Source organism: Bombus vancouverensis, chromosome 11, assembly GCF_051014615.1.
Source record: "Bombus vancouverensis nearcticus chromosome 11, iyBomVanc1_principal, whole genome shotgun sequence".
Lineage (NCBI taxonomy): Eukaryota > Metazoa > Arthropoda > Insecta > Hymenoptera > Apidae > Bombus > Bombus vancouverensis.
The window spans coordinates 2,480,894-2,497,394 of NC_134921.1; the positions used below are offsets into that span (position 1 = coordinate 2,480,894).

General features: G+C 34.6%; 1 pseudogene; it reads left to right on the forward strand.

Annotated features, from left to right (window-relative positions):
* The first annotated feature begins 1,814 nt into the window (after window positions 1–1,814).
* LOC143303388 (uncharacterized) lies at window positions 1,815–10,336 on the forward strand (annotated as a pseudogene).
* The last annotated feature ends 6,165 nt before the right edge of the window (window positions 10,337–16,501 follow it).

Consider the following 16,501-nt stretch of genomic DNA (forward strand, 5'->3'; position numbering starts at 1 on the left):
TGAAGGCATCTCTCCACGAATCCGATGATTTCGTGCCCTTAGACACACCCCATCATAGTTTTCCTCGACAGCGTCACCGTGACGAGGAGACACTCTCTGTCGTGTACGAGTTCATTAACGAGTTAACTAACGCCTTACTATCTGTGATTACTCCACGTTTGATATAAATTCCAACTTAGACTTTGACGAAGAAGTAAACCTACTATCCCATTGACCACGGGTTCGTTATAGAGTCTCAAACCAGTGTCACTAGTGCCTAATCATCGCGATTCTTTGTCAACTCTGTAATATCCTTATTTGTGTCAATAAAGGTCACTTCAACTGTATGAGAAGATGGATAGTTTCAGTGAAGGTTCATTACATACCCCAAATCCTTACTACGATAGCGGCCCGGACCCGCATTACGACGATGATACGACATATATATAGTTAAGTCATGTGCAGAGAACATCTTAAATTTACGTTATATGCAGATGTTTTAATGCAAGCTATGTTAGAGTATTTTATCAGAAATAATTCAATTAAGATCAAGAATTACGATCACAATGAGCAAATTCACTTGGGATAAAAGATCACGATCTTGGTCGTGAATGAAATTAGATTGCGACCGTTATCGTCACTTTGCACGCCAGCTCCACTGTTACCTGCTTCGGTCAGGTTTGAGGAACAGACGGAATTTCTTGTGCCACGCTCAGTGGATCAAATCGTATATTGGTACGACTGTTCGCGGAGAGACGCGGTCGCGAGGAATACGCGTCAGCGAGAGATGCAAATTCTCGCTACGATTCTAATAATCGACGCCGCGAATTAGTCGGTCCCCTGATTCGATTAAGATAACGGAGGTGGTTAGAATGAGTTTAACACTGAACTAACAGGGTTAATATAAACTGGTATATTTAACAATATTTAATATTATAATGAGCACGTCACAAATTATTTAATGACAAATGCAATTAGTTTGATACAGGAATTCGACCCGACTTTGTGATATTTCTCGAGGTATTCGGTGGACTAAGCGATTTAATTTTACTCGCCAAAACCTCTCGATGCATTCCGTTTGAATCCTCAAATGATATTGATTGCCCTTTGATCTTTTTTCTTTGTCTTTTCTTTGTCTCCCACTACGCTCGGGTCACGCCACCGTTTGCTCCCATGATCATCACGAATGCTACCTTCTCTGTGTGGATAAAGTAACGGACCGAAGACGAATCGACGTTTCTAGAACTCGCTGCTTGATGATAACTATGCGCCTGTCGCTAGATTGTATATATTTCGCCGATCATATAAGACGATCTGAAGACGGGCACCGAAAGCCCCCGTGATTTCGTCCTTCATGGTGGTTCATTGTACATCCTCATTAGCGTTGAGGTTACCGTCTCCGACTCACCATAATGCGCAAGAAAATGTTCCGTAAATGTTGTCCAAGTAAGACCACGGACCGGAACTTGCGTAAACCACCGTGCTGCAGTACCCTCCAGAGCACAACTTATAGCAAGATATAACTCGTCGCCTGGTAGATGCCTTTTTTCCGTAATCACACTAACAGTCGCACACCACGCAGCTGGGTCGGCGCCCGCGGTTTCGGGGTTAAAACGTGGTAGCACTAGATTTACAGGTTCCGCACTCGGCCTTTTCTCCCTCGGCTGAGTTAACTGACTCACGATGGTTGCAAGCCGTTCCACCACAGTTACAAACTGCTCTGATCTCACTTCTGATGTCGGGTTAGCACTAGGAGTACGGTTGTGGGCGGCAAGTGAATCTTCACGGGGATTAGCCATTGATACGGTACAACACAGGTATAGTTTATTGCAATAATGGGGTTATTACAAATCTTGACAGCAAATCACGGCGATTAGGCACCTGCGAAGCTAGCGACAATGGCCTCAGGTTCGTTAACGAATCCACGGTCAACGGGATGACGAATGCGATGTGATACACGTATGACTCCACCTACAAGTAAACTTATCTGCAAGATCTCCAAGCCAAAGAAAGAAGAAGAGCGAAAAAAAGATTCAAAGTGGAACTGTCCTTATATATTCCTCTCCCACCTCTCGGGTCAATCTTTGTTTTTAAGGAGAGCCATATAATCATTCTATCCCTCTGTCAGGTACACGTCCCTCCCGTGACCGTGGCTACGTCTAGTGACCCGCTATGTCACCTCGAGCCCGAACCCATCGTCATAAAGCCAGATTGGAACATTGAAACTATTTCTTGTTTTTATTGCTTAAGTGTAACTATAGTAAAAGTCTGGACTAGGGTATTGAGGTTTTTACCAACATTCCAGACGGAAAGTCCCGCTGTCCTCTCATCTTCGACATATATATATGACCAATATCAAGCAATTAATATTACATTGATGAAAACATTGTCTACCATAATATTATATATATGTGTTTGCTTTTAATATTTGACAGAAACCTAAAATTTAACGATTTTGTTTATCTCCTTCAATTCCTCCAAAATGTTTTGTCTTCCTTATTAATTACAAGAAATATCCAAAATTGTCTAAAGAATAGTTTGTGCTTATACAGTCACCTCAAACATTCTTATTTTGAAAAAGTGTAAATTTCAACTGCGACCAGCTGCGGTCTACTTTACCAGAAAACCTAAAAGTTTGACTAAACTACTTGACTAGATTTTAATGTTCACACACGGTAAGTTACAATATTACTTGTTACTTGTCTTAGCCACTGGAACGTTTTACTCAACTACCGGAGTAAATTTTGGTGTTCTACACACCGCAAGGTATTAAATTGCTTGCCTATTGTACTGGCCGTGTCCGAACCAACCTATAAGCGACATGGGCGTCTCGTACTGTGAGGTTCTTGGCGTCAGTCCGTCGGCTCTCCGGGGTCTTCGTCTGTTTACGCTCATACGATGATGGTTGACGAGAATGCCTCGAAAACCGCTCGCCTTTAAAATCCCTTTCTTTCTCCCTCACAAGCAGGAAAATTATTCGAGACTGATCCCTTCGCAATAAATTTAACGCTTTACATTGTTATGAAATCCTTGTTCTTAGTTTATCGATTTGTCGCTTTTAAGACTCGTTCATTTTCGAATAACATTATATCCTTAAAGATAAGTGCAACTATAGCGATTAATTTAAAATAGAACTCGTGGAAACTGCATCTTGTAATAATATCAATTCAATAATTATAACAAATTTCTATCACTCCATAAGAAATTTCGTTTATTTCTTTGTATTTTGAATTCATAAGATTTAATTACAATTAATAAATGGAAGGCTTAAAAATATTATACAGTATTGATCAATACTAATGAATGGGACGGAACTTTGTTTTACGTATGTACTTATTTTATGATGCCTGTCAATTGTACACATTGGAAACATGAGATAAGTTATTTAAAATGATATAATTGGAAATTAAACAAAATAGCGAAAATAGCGTCAAAGTGGTAACAGGAAATTTAGCACGAAAATGTTAAATTTTTTTTAAAAAGCCAATTGAAAACAATACAGGAGATAAAACTTAATTCTAATATAAACGTAATAAAATTTCTACGTCTTAAAATTGTTTACACATGACCGCTTAGGAAATGATCTAATATTTTCATTTATTCCCTGTGTACCTGGGTATTGTGCATTTAGTTCTATGACTCTTCTCCATCTCTTTCTTAACTGCTTAATACCTCTTGCAACAAATTATTGATTCTTAGAGTCTGTGGAATCATTAATAGCGAGTTTGACTTCCTCTCAATCCGTAAATATTCGACTATTTAATCGTAGTTGGTCTCGAAGTAAAATATCTCCGGATCAGAGATGAATAAATCATCGTTAGCATAGTCTTACATTTATAGCTTTACCACTGTACACTTGATAAATATTTTTTCAGGGCTATATCACAATGGTATGGGGCTTCTCTTAATTAAACTCATTTCAACATACAATGACGTTTACGAACTTTAATCGTGAACATCTTCTCGCTCCGATTGTTGACATAAAATAAACAAAGTCCCATCATTTTGTGATCTACTACTTTCTATTTAACTGTCGATAGAGCTATCGCACCTACCTATTATTTGCCAAAAGTATACGTATGATATGTTTTAATTACTTTCTCAGAATTAATCAAAATACTACGAAAATTTGATATTTTACTTTTCCTAAAAACTATCAGTTCTAAAAGGTTATAGCTTGAGGAATTGTTTGTTAAAAAATTGTTTCAATGTTAGAAATACTGAAAATCTGAGAATGCAAAACCACAATAGAAAGAATATTTGAGCTCCTTAGTTGACAAATGTATCAACTTTCTATTCTTAGTTTTGTGAAAATTCCACTTTCGTGTAATACTTTATTCAAAATTATCAACAGAATGTAGCTTTACTATAAGGACAAAAAGACTAGTAATTATAATAACATAATTGAAAAAAACTACATTCCTTTCAGTAATAAACTAACGGGAACGTAACGAATAATCAAGTGCCATTATTCCACTGACTTGTGATATCACTTCTCTGTAAAAATGTGACTTATGCCATATGGCAATTGAAGTGTTGATGATCGTAATTTGTACGAATGTTATTTTCAAAGCACTACAACAAAAAAGTCGACACTTTCCAGTAATCATAGTATACGAGTTGGTACATTGAGTATTTAATGTATTATAATATACTAAAGAAACTCATTTGTTGCTGGATTCGTCATCACTATTTACGATCTCATTAGCCTTTAATGCTTAGAAAAATGTATGATGAATCGGTGGAATAAATTATAACAAATCTAGCAAGTCCTTCATTTTAATCGTAGGAACAGAACGCACAGATGGATATAAATTCTTCTGTTGTATATTTTTCAACTGCAATTGATTATCACACCAAGGACACTAAATATTTAATATTTCAAACTCAACATTGGGGGAAATTGTAGTTTTAAAAAAATATCAAATTGTTTCTCCCGTTTATAGCGCAATCATTGAATGTTGAGCCAATTTATAGTTGTATACAGTATACAGTACCGCTGTATTCTTGCTACGCTTCGTTATTACTCGTTCTAACTGTTTAGTTGAAAAAATTTCACAAACGATGAACTTGTTGGAATGTCGAGTGCTTTTCATACAATAGCACCAATCTTCAGGGACGTAAATAGAACGGTGCGCTGCAAATTCTACACATCCAAAATCCGAATCATTTGGTAAAAATGAATGACCCGATATTATAACTTTTGTTATTATATCATTACTTTAAACTAATTTTAACAGAGATTAAGCTAATTTCATGTTACGATCTTGTTGAGTATATGTGTCTCTATAAATAATTATCTTATCTTTCTTACCAGCTATAGTTTTGATATATTTATATAAGTATGATATTATATCTTGCCAGCCTGTTGATCTTATTGTTTCATCCCAAATATAAAAGAATCCTATATTTTCAACCGACATTATCTGGAACTTTCAGCAACGTCTTGCTTTTTCCGCATCTTCTTACATAGCAATGATTTTTTATAGCTTCTTGATTTATTTTCTGTATCTAGTTTAATTTTATATTCATCACATTTTTTGCATGTATCTTTCCATGGCATTTTAAAACTGATATTAAATATATGTCGGAGATGAAAGGAAAACCGGAGCCTTCCCTTTGCAATTTTGAGAAAGTCTTTTAATGCTTTAGCCTAGATTTTATCATAGCTGTAATTAAGCAATTGCCATTTGTAATTGTTTGATATTTGTGATAGCGAAAGTGGGTTCGAGGTGACAACTGGTCGCCGAACGTAGCCACGGTCGCGGGATAAACGTTTTGCCTGACGAAGGTGTGGATCGGTTGTATTGTTCTCCCTAGAAATCACATAGAATTGTACTTTGGAGATGTCGATATAATGGGACACACGTTGTATTATTAATCAAACTCCAGACAGAAACTGCCTAGCAACGGCGTTTGGATTTTTCTCGATACTTCCAAAGAGTATACAACAAACTTTTGGCAGAAACTGCCTAGCAATGGCGATTGGAACCTTCTCGATGCCTCCAACGAGCATATAACAAACAAATGCAGTTGTATAGCGAAAAAGATTTTCATCAGATATTCATTCGTGTGATCGCCTTGGAAAGTGATACATGAAGCAGTTTACCGAGTGTCTCAGCAATCGTATTTTTTTGTGTTTAAAATTATTCTACGCATAGTAAAGAGTTATCCCGTTGGCCGTGGATTCGTTTGAACCTAGGAACATTGTTAATAGTGTTAATTAAATTCATTATTCGTAAAACCTATTAATCGTTAATCTTATTATTCGTTAAATTTATTATTCGTAAGACATATTATTCGTTACTCTTATTATTCGTTAAACTTATTATTCTTTAATCTAATTATTAGTTAAACTTATCGTTTGTTAATCTTATCATTCATTAAACTCAAGATTCATAATATTTTGTAAAATCTTGTATATTCGCGTAAATATAATCTCTGTCTCGTAAAACGATGGCTAACTCAAACGAAGAATCGTTACGCGCCTTAAATTCTAATGTTAACCCGACATATATAACGACACGTGTGCTCTTTTACTGATAGTATATTTAATTCAGTTTTTTGTATACAACATATACATTTTCCGGACATTCAAATTTTCATTCGGATATTTTCGATTCGGATCGTATTCATGTGGTAGGAAAACTTTGTCAATAAGATCATCACTGGGGTTTCGCGGATCTGCTGTTTTACCTTTGTTGTAGCTTAGAGCTACCGGAAGTAGCTTTACCTTCCGATATAGCAAAAGTTTATAAGAAATACTTATTACACAAAGTGATAATAGAATCATCAATATTTGGCGAATAGTATACATTATTGCTACTTTTCAGGCATCTACTTCCATTTTATGGTCGTCTTCTTTTTATAGGTACACTCTGTATAAATCCACAAAGGTATGCATTTTGCGCTGCAAAGAGTCCCATTTCCCAAAAATTATTGGAAAAATTGGAAATTATTTTTCCGTATTGCTCCATGAATAACGTTTTTACATTTTTCTTTTGCACCCACAATTTTTATTTTCGAATTTCTTCTCAAGAGCTATATCATTACTCCGGTTTATATATTCTGTTTCCGAATCTCGAAGTTTTTTAGCGACATCTCTACCTCAACTATCACTATTTCTTACTCTTTTTCGGCTTTATATAGCATTTGAGTTTACGTTATTCATTGCCAACAATATATCTTAATAATGCTGATACTAAAGCTAGTACGACACTGAATAGTTTTAGAACGCGGAAGTTAATATCAATATGAATGATCTCCATCAGTGTGCTGCATATGAAAAGGTTATCGGATACAAGGTTGCTTTAGTCGAATGTAACAGTGGTGTAAGTTCGGACATTGCATAAAAGAATAGTGCAAGTACAAAGCCTAGAGCTAAATCATTATTCCAAATACTTTTACAATCACTTTATTTACGATGTAAAATCGACGCTTACATTTTTCAACATAAAAGTCACTTATCGATTATAAGCCAAATTTATGCCACTTATCGATTATAAGCCAAATTTATGCCACTTATCAATTGGAAGGTTCATATCGAAATCTTTTTTGTACTTTCGACAGACCAAAAATAGTCTGACGTCATTATGTAATAGAATCAATAATAATTATTTAAAGCAGACAACCTCGCCGATTTCAATAGCCTTGAAATCTGTTGACAAGGTCAACATTCTGAACAAGTTTTCACTATACGTCGCTTGGTTTGTTTCCGAGATATTCGCAAAAATCTTCAGTTCGATTTACGTTACGATCGCACTTTATTGTTGCCTCACGGCGCACGTACATTTTATATACCGCTTGTCGATGATAACTCGTTGTCGATGTGTTACGTTTTTGTTTGGTTCGTTTTGGTTGTGTTGCCGTTAATTTTTGAATTTAGATTAAATGGTAGCGTTGTCTGACGTTTAATGCGATTGGCAATTAAACTCCACGTTTCGGCTAACCTGCTACGCGCAGGAGTATTGGCACGGGAGAGGATCAAAGTTGGTGAAAATAAATGTTCGCTTAATCCTATTATATTATTAGACAAATATTTTTCACAATATATGTTTATTCTAATTCTAATTGGATATTGACAGAATTCTCGTTGAGATTTCTAATACTCGAAGTTACAATCGTTCGCGATACGTTTTCACTCTTATTAATTACAAGATTTTAATTTATTTGATTTTTAATAATTTACAAATTGACAAATACAAACACGTCGATTAACAAAACTGATAAGAACTGGGAACTAATGAGACAAAGAACTAAAAGCTAAAGAACTAAAGGACTAAAGAACTTAAGAACTGAGAGCAAATACTAAGAGCTAAAGGAACTAAGAATTGAAAGAATTGAAAGGTAAAGGAACTGAGAAATTAAGAGCTAAAGGGATTGAGAACTAATTGCTGTGAACAAAGAAATTACTTGCCAAAAATTGGGGAACTGATCGCCAAGAACCAAGGAATTAATCACCAAGAACTGAGGAACTAATCACACAGAACTGAGGAATTAACTACTCTCAACTAAGGAATTATTTCTCTCTCTTCTATGTCGCTACGCTTATTTATAATTAGGTCTACCGTGGAGGGGTCGTCATGTGACGGGTTATTCCGTGGGGGTTGTGAGGCTCGAATTTGGTTTCTATACAAATTGTTAAAGTTTATTTAAATTTCAAATTGGAACGCTCACTCGCGCTATTGGTAGTTTTAGTCTACGTTACGGCGCGTGCGCAGCGCGGGACGTGACAGATGATTATTTTCAAGTCACATAAGGAAGGAAAATTAATGGATTAGGTTTAAGTCAAATAATCATTCGGCCGCCGTGTCGCTAACGCTACTGTAAAACAAGTTAAGGTATTGAGTAATAACTTCAACTATGATAGTGAGTAAAGCGACTATTCGTTTATTAAAATCATATTGCCGAAACAGAAACTTTTATGAATACCTCGGAAACTAAAGACGAGCGACGGTAACATGTATGGGGGAAAATTATTCAGAATATTGACCCTGGTAACATATTTCAAGCTCTTTGACATCGGTGAGACCATTCGCTTTGTAAATAACTAGAGGAGATTGGGGACTATCGATACGTTTTTCAGTTTCCTACGTAAAAAACGAAAGATGAGCTTACGCTTCAACATAGAGTGCTCTCTGTAGATCAAGTTAGATTACGATTGTTTCAAGCGAATTTATCAATCTGAAATTATTTTTTTATAGAAACTGCATTTTTGTGCCGAGAAACGTAAGTTTCGACTTCACTCGTATAAGGTTTTTGTCATTGCGCACTGATTTTTATGAACTGTCATTAAGTTTACCTGAAAATGCGCTCAATATTACACTTACGTGCCAACTTTTGATACTTTCAGTTCCGGGTCAAACGCTGTTAAAATACTGATTAGAAGCGCTATTCTTGAAGTTATTAATGGAAATAAACTAATAAGGTTAAAAAGTTCAAAACTGATAAACTGACATTATCTCGATACGTAGTTAAATATAAAAATAACGAAAATATAGTTTTTTTTTTATCGAAATTTCGTAATATTTAGAGACGAAGAAGAAAAATTACTCGCAGTATATCTATTATCTTCGTCAAATTTTGATTATGGTCTTTCACCAGTTGCAACGAAGAAATTTGCATTTTTATTTGCGGAAGAAAATAAGTCAAATATTCCCAAAAATTGGATAAAAAATGTAGCCACATCGTATGATTGGTTTCGAGGCTGTATGTTTCGGAACTCTCAGCTCTTTGTATTTCCGAAGCAATTAGTTTAAATAGGGCGACTGCATTTAATAAACATAATGTGTCCCATTTTTATGAAAATTTGCAAATAATAATTGAAAAAGACTTTTGGTCCAGAATCGGTGTACGACGTGGACGAAACTGAAATGACCACAGTACACAAGCCATGGAAAGTAATAAGCTGCGAAGGACGAAAACAATTGTCCAAAACCAAGTCTCCCGAACGTAGTTTCTTTAGTCACAGTAAGTTGAGAAATTTATATTTTAGGAAATTTCATTGCCCCATTCTTCATTTTCCCTCCGCCAACTGGACTATACTACATAAGGAGCACCCTTCCCCAGGCTGACAGAGGAAAATTATATTAATTATCTCAAATCATTCAGCATGGTAAAATGCACTAAAGGTGGAAAATGTCCTCTCGTTTTTGATTCGTTTAACCATAAAAGTCACATCTCTCTGCAATGTATTTTTCTTTCCCAAGATAATGGAATAATGCTACCTACACTACTACCACGCACTACCTACCGCCTTCAGTCGTTAGATGTTTCAGTTTTTGGTCCATTCAAAAAATGTTACAATGAACAAGCAGATTTATGGTTTGGCAGCTTAATCATCCTGGCTAAACAATAGCATTACGAAATATAGCAGAATTAGTCTGACAGGTATATAATCGAGCATTTCCACCCACTAATATTATGAGGACTAAATAATAAGCGTTTCCTGAATCTATCAATGCTATGCAATAACCGGGAAACACCAATTTCGTTGTCGCACGTATATCTACTAATCTTAAATGTTCTGGCGATATAAACTTATTTAATTTCTTGAGGTTGAGAATAAATCTATATATATCGCATCTTTTGTTAGTAACAATTTAATAGCCTTTTCGCGATTACTAATTTCCGCGTTTGATTTAAGATTCACTTTTGGAGGATGTTCCTGGACTTCCTTCGAACGAAATATTATTCTGTAACCTCGAACACAATTCAGGACAAGCTTGTCTCGAGTTATTTCTTGCCAGTCCGACAAGAAGTATTTTAATCTGGCAGAGATACGTACGTTTATTTGGTTTCGCTCTTGGACTTGGACTCTCGATCACTCTGTCCCTTTGGGTAGTATTGTTGCCTGTCGGTCTGAATAATATCCGGGAACTACTCTGGCCTCGGTTGTTTGATGACGCTGTCTGACTGGTAAGCGGCCTTCTCACCAGCAAGCTTTTGTAGTTTACATTCTCTTTAACGTTTGGCTAAGTAGCTTTGTTGCTGGTTGATTCTTTACATTTTGGGATAATTTTTCTATTGCTTAGGCTTCTTTTGTTTTGTCCGACTAGCTCCAAATAAAAATTCTTCTAATTAATATTAAGGTTCACAACAGATTTTATTTTCTTGCTAATTCCTGGGAGTATAAAGGCCCTTTTAGAGTTACGTTCATTGTGGTGAATCTGTGTTACTAAATTAGCGGCATCATTTAATCTTTGAACGAGAATTAGTTTTTCTATATAGACTTTAACATTCGTTAACATTAAACGGCCTGAGTCTATCGCTATGAGGATTGATGTGGCTAATTGTTGATTATCCAACATACACGTGTCTTTTGATTTAGAACATTTTGCCAATAAGTCATCTTTAATTTTCCTGAAGATTCCATTAGCTTTCCAGTAATTGTATCTTGATTTAAATGACGGATGAAGATCAATCTTCCATTTCCAGAATTTCTTCACTCAATATTTGGATTTGATCCTGGTTCGTCTGGTTCTCGGGTGGAATATTCTCTTCTTCTGTTATAAAGTTACAAATAGATATTGTTATTAACCGTGTCACTATTTTTCCCAATGTTGATATTATTAGTTTGCCCACAAGCTATGTTCTTACTTGTTTTGCTATTCGTGAAAATTCATTGCATAAGACTAACCTGCCGTGCAAGCTCATTAGTTCCTTAGCTCACAGGTAGCCTGCATTAACACTAACCTTACCAGGCCCGGTCAAATGACCGGTTTCAAAATTTAATTTAAAATTGTACATTCATTGTTATTTTTTTATTCGCCTAGCTTTATGTAAATTCTTATATTGTCTGATTAATCAATTTCTCAATTCGTGTTAATATGAGATTTTACGTAAAATCAGATGAACAAAAGAAATAAGGATGAATGTACAATTTTAAATTAAATTTTGAAACCGGTCATTTGACCGAGCCTGGTAAGGTTAGTGTTCAACCGTAACAGGAAATTCGATTTAGCGATGTTAAGCATCTAAAACAGGCGGATAAGCTATCGATACGTTTTCTCGTTCGTCGCGTGATGTAGATGGCCTATCTGTTTCGTTCTGTAAATCATTCAATTTCTTCTGCACTTTGGACAATTTCCTGAATAATTTCTTGTCTACTAGTCTTATCTGCGTCTCTTTGGCATTATTGGGTCACAAATCGTTACTTTGAAAAACAGGAGGAGAGAAATACTAAATACACTCTCAAACACGTGTAATATCTAAAACACAACGAAAGCATACGAAGGGCAACATAGCTGAATCTGGCTGACTTTCTTTTATTTTACATTGTGGCATCTAGGGAACAGGAAGGAACTAAAATAATCTTGAGAAGGAGGCTTAAAATATAATTAACACTATACAATTAAGAAATTACCACCGATATGAGACTCGGCTATCGCGGTTCTATTGGTAAAGTTTGAGACAAATTTGAAAATATTCAATATAAGAATTACGAGATATCTGATGCAAGTATATATTTTACAGACATCAGAAAATATTTTGATAGTGGATTAGCCATTATATTAATAAACCACAATTTTCAGTGAGATCATATTTAACATTTATTATAACGTACTTATACAGGGTGGTTGGTAACTGGTGGTACAAGCGGGAAGGGAGTGATTCTACGCGAAAAAAGAAGTCGAAAATGTAGAATAAAAATAAAAAAAAATTTTTTTTTTTAATTTTTTCATCGAGACAACGATCTACAGTGAGATCCGTTATAACGAGACGTGATAAAGTGCACGCGTACCGAGCGAAAATTCAAAGTCGATTTTCTCAGAAACAAAGCCTCAAACGAAACATTTTTATTCTATATTTTCGACTTCTTTTTTCGCGTAGAATCACCCCCTTTCCGCTTGTACCACCACTTACCAACCACCCTGTATATCTCAGATAGCTGAATACAAATTTTTTATTAAATATATCTTCGCGATAAATATTTTGGTATTTCTATATACATTTCCAGATTGATTTTAAATTTTACCAATGCAATTATGACAATCGTATCTCATTAAGCTGCTAGTCAAGCCTTAAAATATTTCGTGTGACATAGACATATTGGAATGTCCAGAAAATTTCTTTAGTAAGTAATTATATATAGTCATCGAAAATTGAAATTTTTTCGGTGCAGCATCACTCCTGCAAGCGAAACGTCCGGGATTTCCTGAGAAAAGAGACTTTTATTTTCAATTGTTTAAGGTTGATGTACATTAAAACTCTATTTTATCTAAATAAGGATGGTAGAACAAGATAGTCTATTAAAAATATCTAGCATAAAAAATTTTTCCCATTGCAAAGTTTAGACATATAGTATCAAATTTCTAAAGCGTACATCTCCCTCTTAATTTTCCTATTACGATTTATTATCATTAAGCAGCTGTACAGTGAAAATAAGTAATAAGGTCATATAATAGACTGTTTCTAATAACGAAACGCAAGATTTCAATTACTGTAAAATTCATTCGCAAAGTTAATATAAAACTAGAAAAAATGTTGAAGTGATATACGTATGTGAGGAGGATGGTTGGCCTCCGTGTGGTTCGAATGATGAGATAATTCGCTGTTGAAACCGTCAATTGTATTTAAAATAATAAATAAATAAATACAGACAATTTTCGCTAAGATGCTCGCACTAACAGATTCGCTAAAGACAGTGTATAAATCGGCAATAAGATCGTTCGAGACTGACTGATAACTGAACTCTTACGATCGCGTCCGTTTATTTAAACTGGTCGGGGGAGAGCCCGAAAATTTAAATTCGAGTTTATTTGACGGTTGCACGTAGCTGTGACATTGTTTTGTCCGGAGTTTATTAATTATTACATTATGTGTATCCTAACGATATTGATACTCCGAGGCAAAACAACAACATGATTCGAATTGTTCTCTGGCTCATGTGCCGCTACATATGTATAAATTATATAAAAGTAATAGTGTTTTAAAACGTAGAAATAATTAGAAATAATATATATTGTTAGTAATTACAAAAGTGAAGCACGGTTCTGATTTAGATAAAAGAAAATATTATAATATATTGTTATCACATAGAAAATAGTTATTCTCATTACATAATATTTTATTAGATATGGATCGTTTATTTTAAAAACGGCGTTGGTCTATTTTGCTTTGTTTTGAAACATTTATACAGTTTATATACAATTTTTTCGCGTCTCTGTGTGTTTAAATAGATGTAAATTCATTATAAAAATATGTTTTTTGGGAATTATCTAGACCAATTTCCTTTCTCAGGGTCATGTATAAACTTGTAGTACTTACAAAATTAATAAATTGTGCAATCGAAGAATGCTTGTAGAAAACACAGCAAGTGTTTTGATTTTTTATTGGAAAATGTTCTGCATATCAATGTAGTATCGTGGACGAAAGGCCTGGGAATATCGGACGAATTATGAACAGTGTCGCGAGAGCCGAGGCGCCGTCGGGCCCATCAATGTGTCATCGGTCTTTTCAAGTGCATAGTTTCGTGGAAAAGACCTACGTGACCCTGGCCACGAGCGTCTGCAGAACACGTGTGCGGTGGGCCTAGGAAAAGGGCAATAGAATGCGACAACAGTTAGTCGAAAAGCAGAGTGCGAGTCGAAAAGCAGAGTGCGAGTCGAGAAACAGAGCGCGAGTCGAGGAGCAGAGTGCGAGTCGAGAAGCCGAGTGCGAGTTGAGCGGAGACGGAGGTTGCGAGTGGCGTTGCCGAGAGAGTGTGGATTGCGCTGTGTTCTGTACGTTTGGTATGAATAGTTCAAGTTAAGCCACAATCGTCTTTTCTGTCTGATTAACATCTCTATTGTCCACGTTTTGTAAACATATTACATCACGATATTACATCAATGAGAATACTATGGTATAGAATATAAATGTAAATTCTCTTTTTGAGTAGTTACTAATAATGCTAGAAGATGTTACAATGTCGCTTCTATAGAAAAAAAATAATAAATGAAAATGTAAGTGCCCTATAAACATTAGTTAATTGAATTTTGGCTTTTGTCTATGCCATTCATCTAAATGAATGGAACATTTAGTTTTATTTCCAACTAAGAGCTGGCACATCCAAGATTTTCTACACATACACTTGTCTTCTTCGTGAATTTGGACTACATTAATGCATAAATTTCCTTTTCCTCCTGCAAAACTTGTTTCTTGGCACTTACAATGTTTTTCAGCAACACTCTACGATTCATTAAATTTTAGTTATTCAAAATTTATATTTTACGCTTTAATCCACTGTTGTCTATAACTATCTATACGCGATATTTGAAAATAAATAGAATACAATTAAATGAATTTGAATCATTCTAATATTATTCTGTTTGACCGCAGTAAACATATTTCCATTACCATGAAAAATATTAATGTCTATGCGACGTTATCCATTGAAAAAAGAAAGCAAGATGACAATAATATGTAATTCTTTCTTCAAAGTTAGGTTTGCACTTCGATATCACTCGATATAAACGTAAAACTATTATTAATTTAATAACACTGAACTTAATATAACAACTTAAATTAAGCATAATAATAATAATTTAATAAATGCAACAATAATTCATAAGTATATTTCTGAAACGCAAAATTTGTTCACATCCCTATATGTCAGATACAGAGATTCGGATTACATTCGCTATCATTTGTTTTGATTATTATTGGTTGCTCGATTGTTTGGATAGGCTACAGATTACAGGAAATGGGCTTACATCTTACTTTGAAAATAAAGGATTATGCAATTTCATTTCTTAACCAAATTTTCGACTAATCGAAACAAACGAATATTTTATGATTTAAATTACAAATTATTTATAAATAAGAAGTTCACAATAAAGTATATGTAAATTTTTTCATTCCAAAATTTTTTCAAAATAAATGGTCCATATAATATTTTTATTATTATTATTATTATTATTGTTGTTGTTGTTGTTGTTGTTATTATTATTATTATTATTATTATTATTATTATTATTATTATTATTATTATTATTATTATAATAATAATATACTGATATTAAATAACGAAAGAAACAAGATTTCTTCAAATAATCGGTGTTGCTTAAACGACAGATCGAGACGAACAGCAAGAAACGTTAGAAACGTTAGGTGTTGCTGCACCTCTTAGCTACCACCAGTAAAGCAGAATTTTCAGGTAAATTTACAGAATAATATAGTTCAACATTGTTAATAATGCTAAAGTAGTCAAACTTTCCGTGTTTTTAGAATAGTTGGATGAAGTAGGTTTGTGCAGAGTACTTATTGTGCTCGTACCGTGTTTCGAAAATCTTTCGATGCCAGCTACAAAAACATAATTTTTTCTTTTATTCTGCATTATTTACAATTTGCTCCTTAACATGGAGGACAATAAGAAAATCTGTCGTGGAGATTTGACGTAACCAGAGATATCATCCGGCAATCATACTCTTGTAGTTTCTCGTGGTTGATTTTTGCTAATTTTTTCTTCCTCCTTCTATTGTTCGTGGCAAGTCGATTGGCCACTGTCTGTTTAGCCTTCTTCTTACATTTAACGACTTAT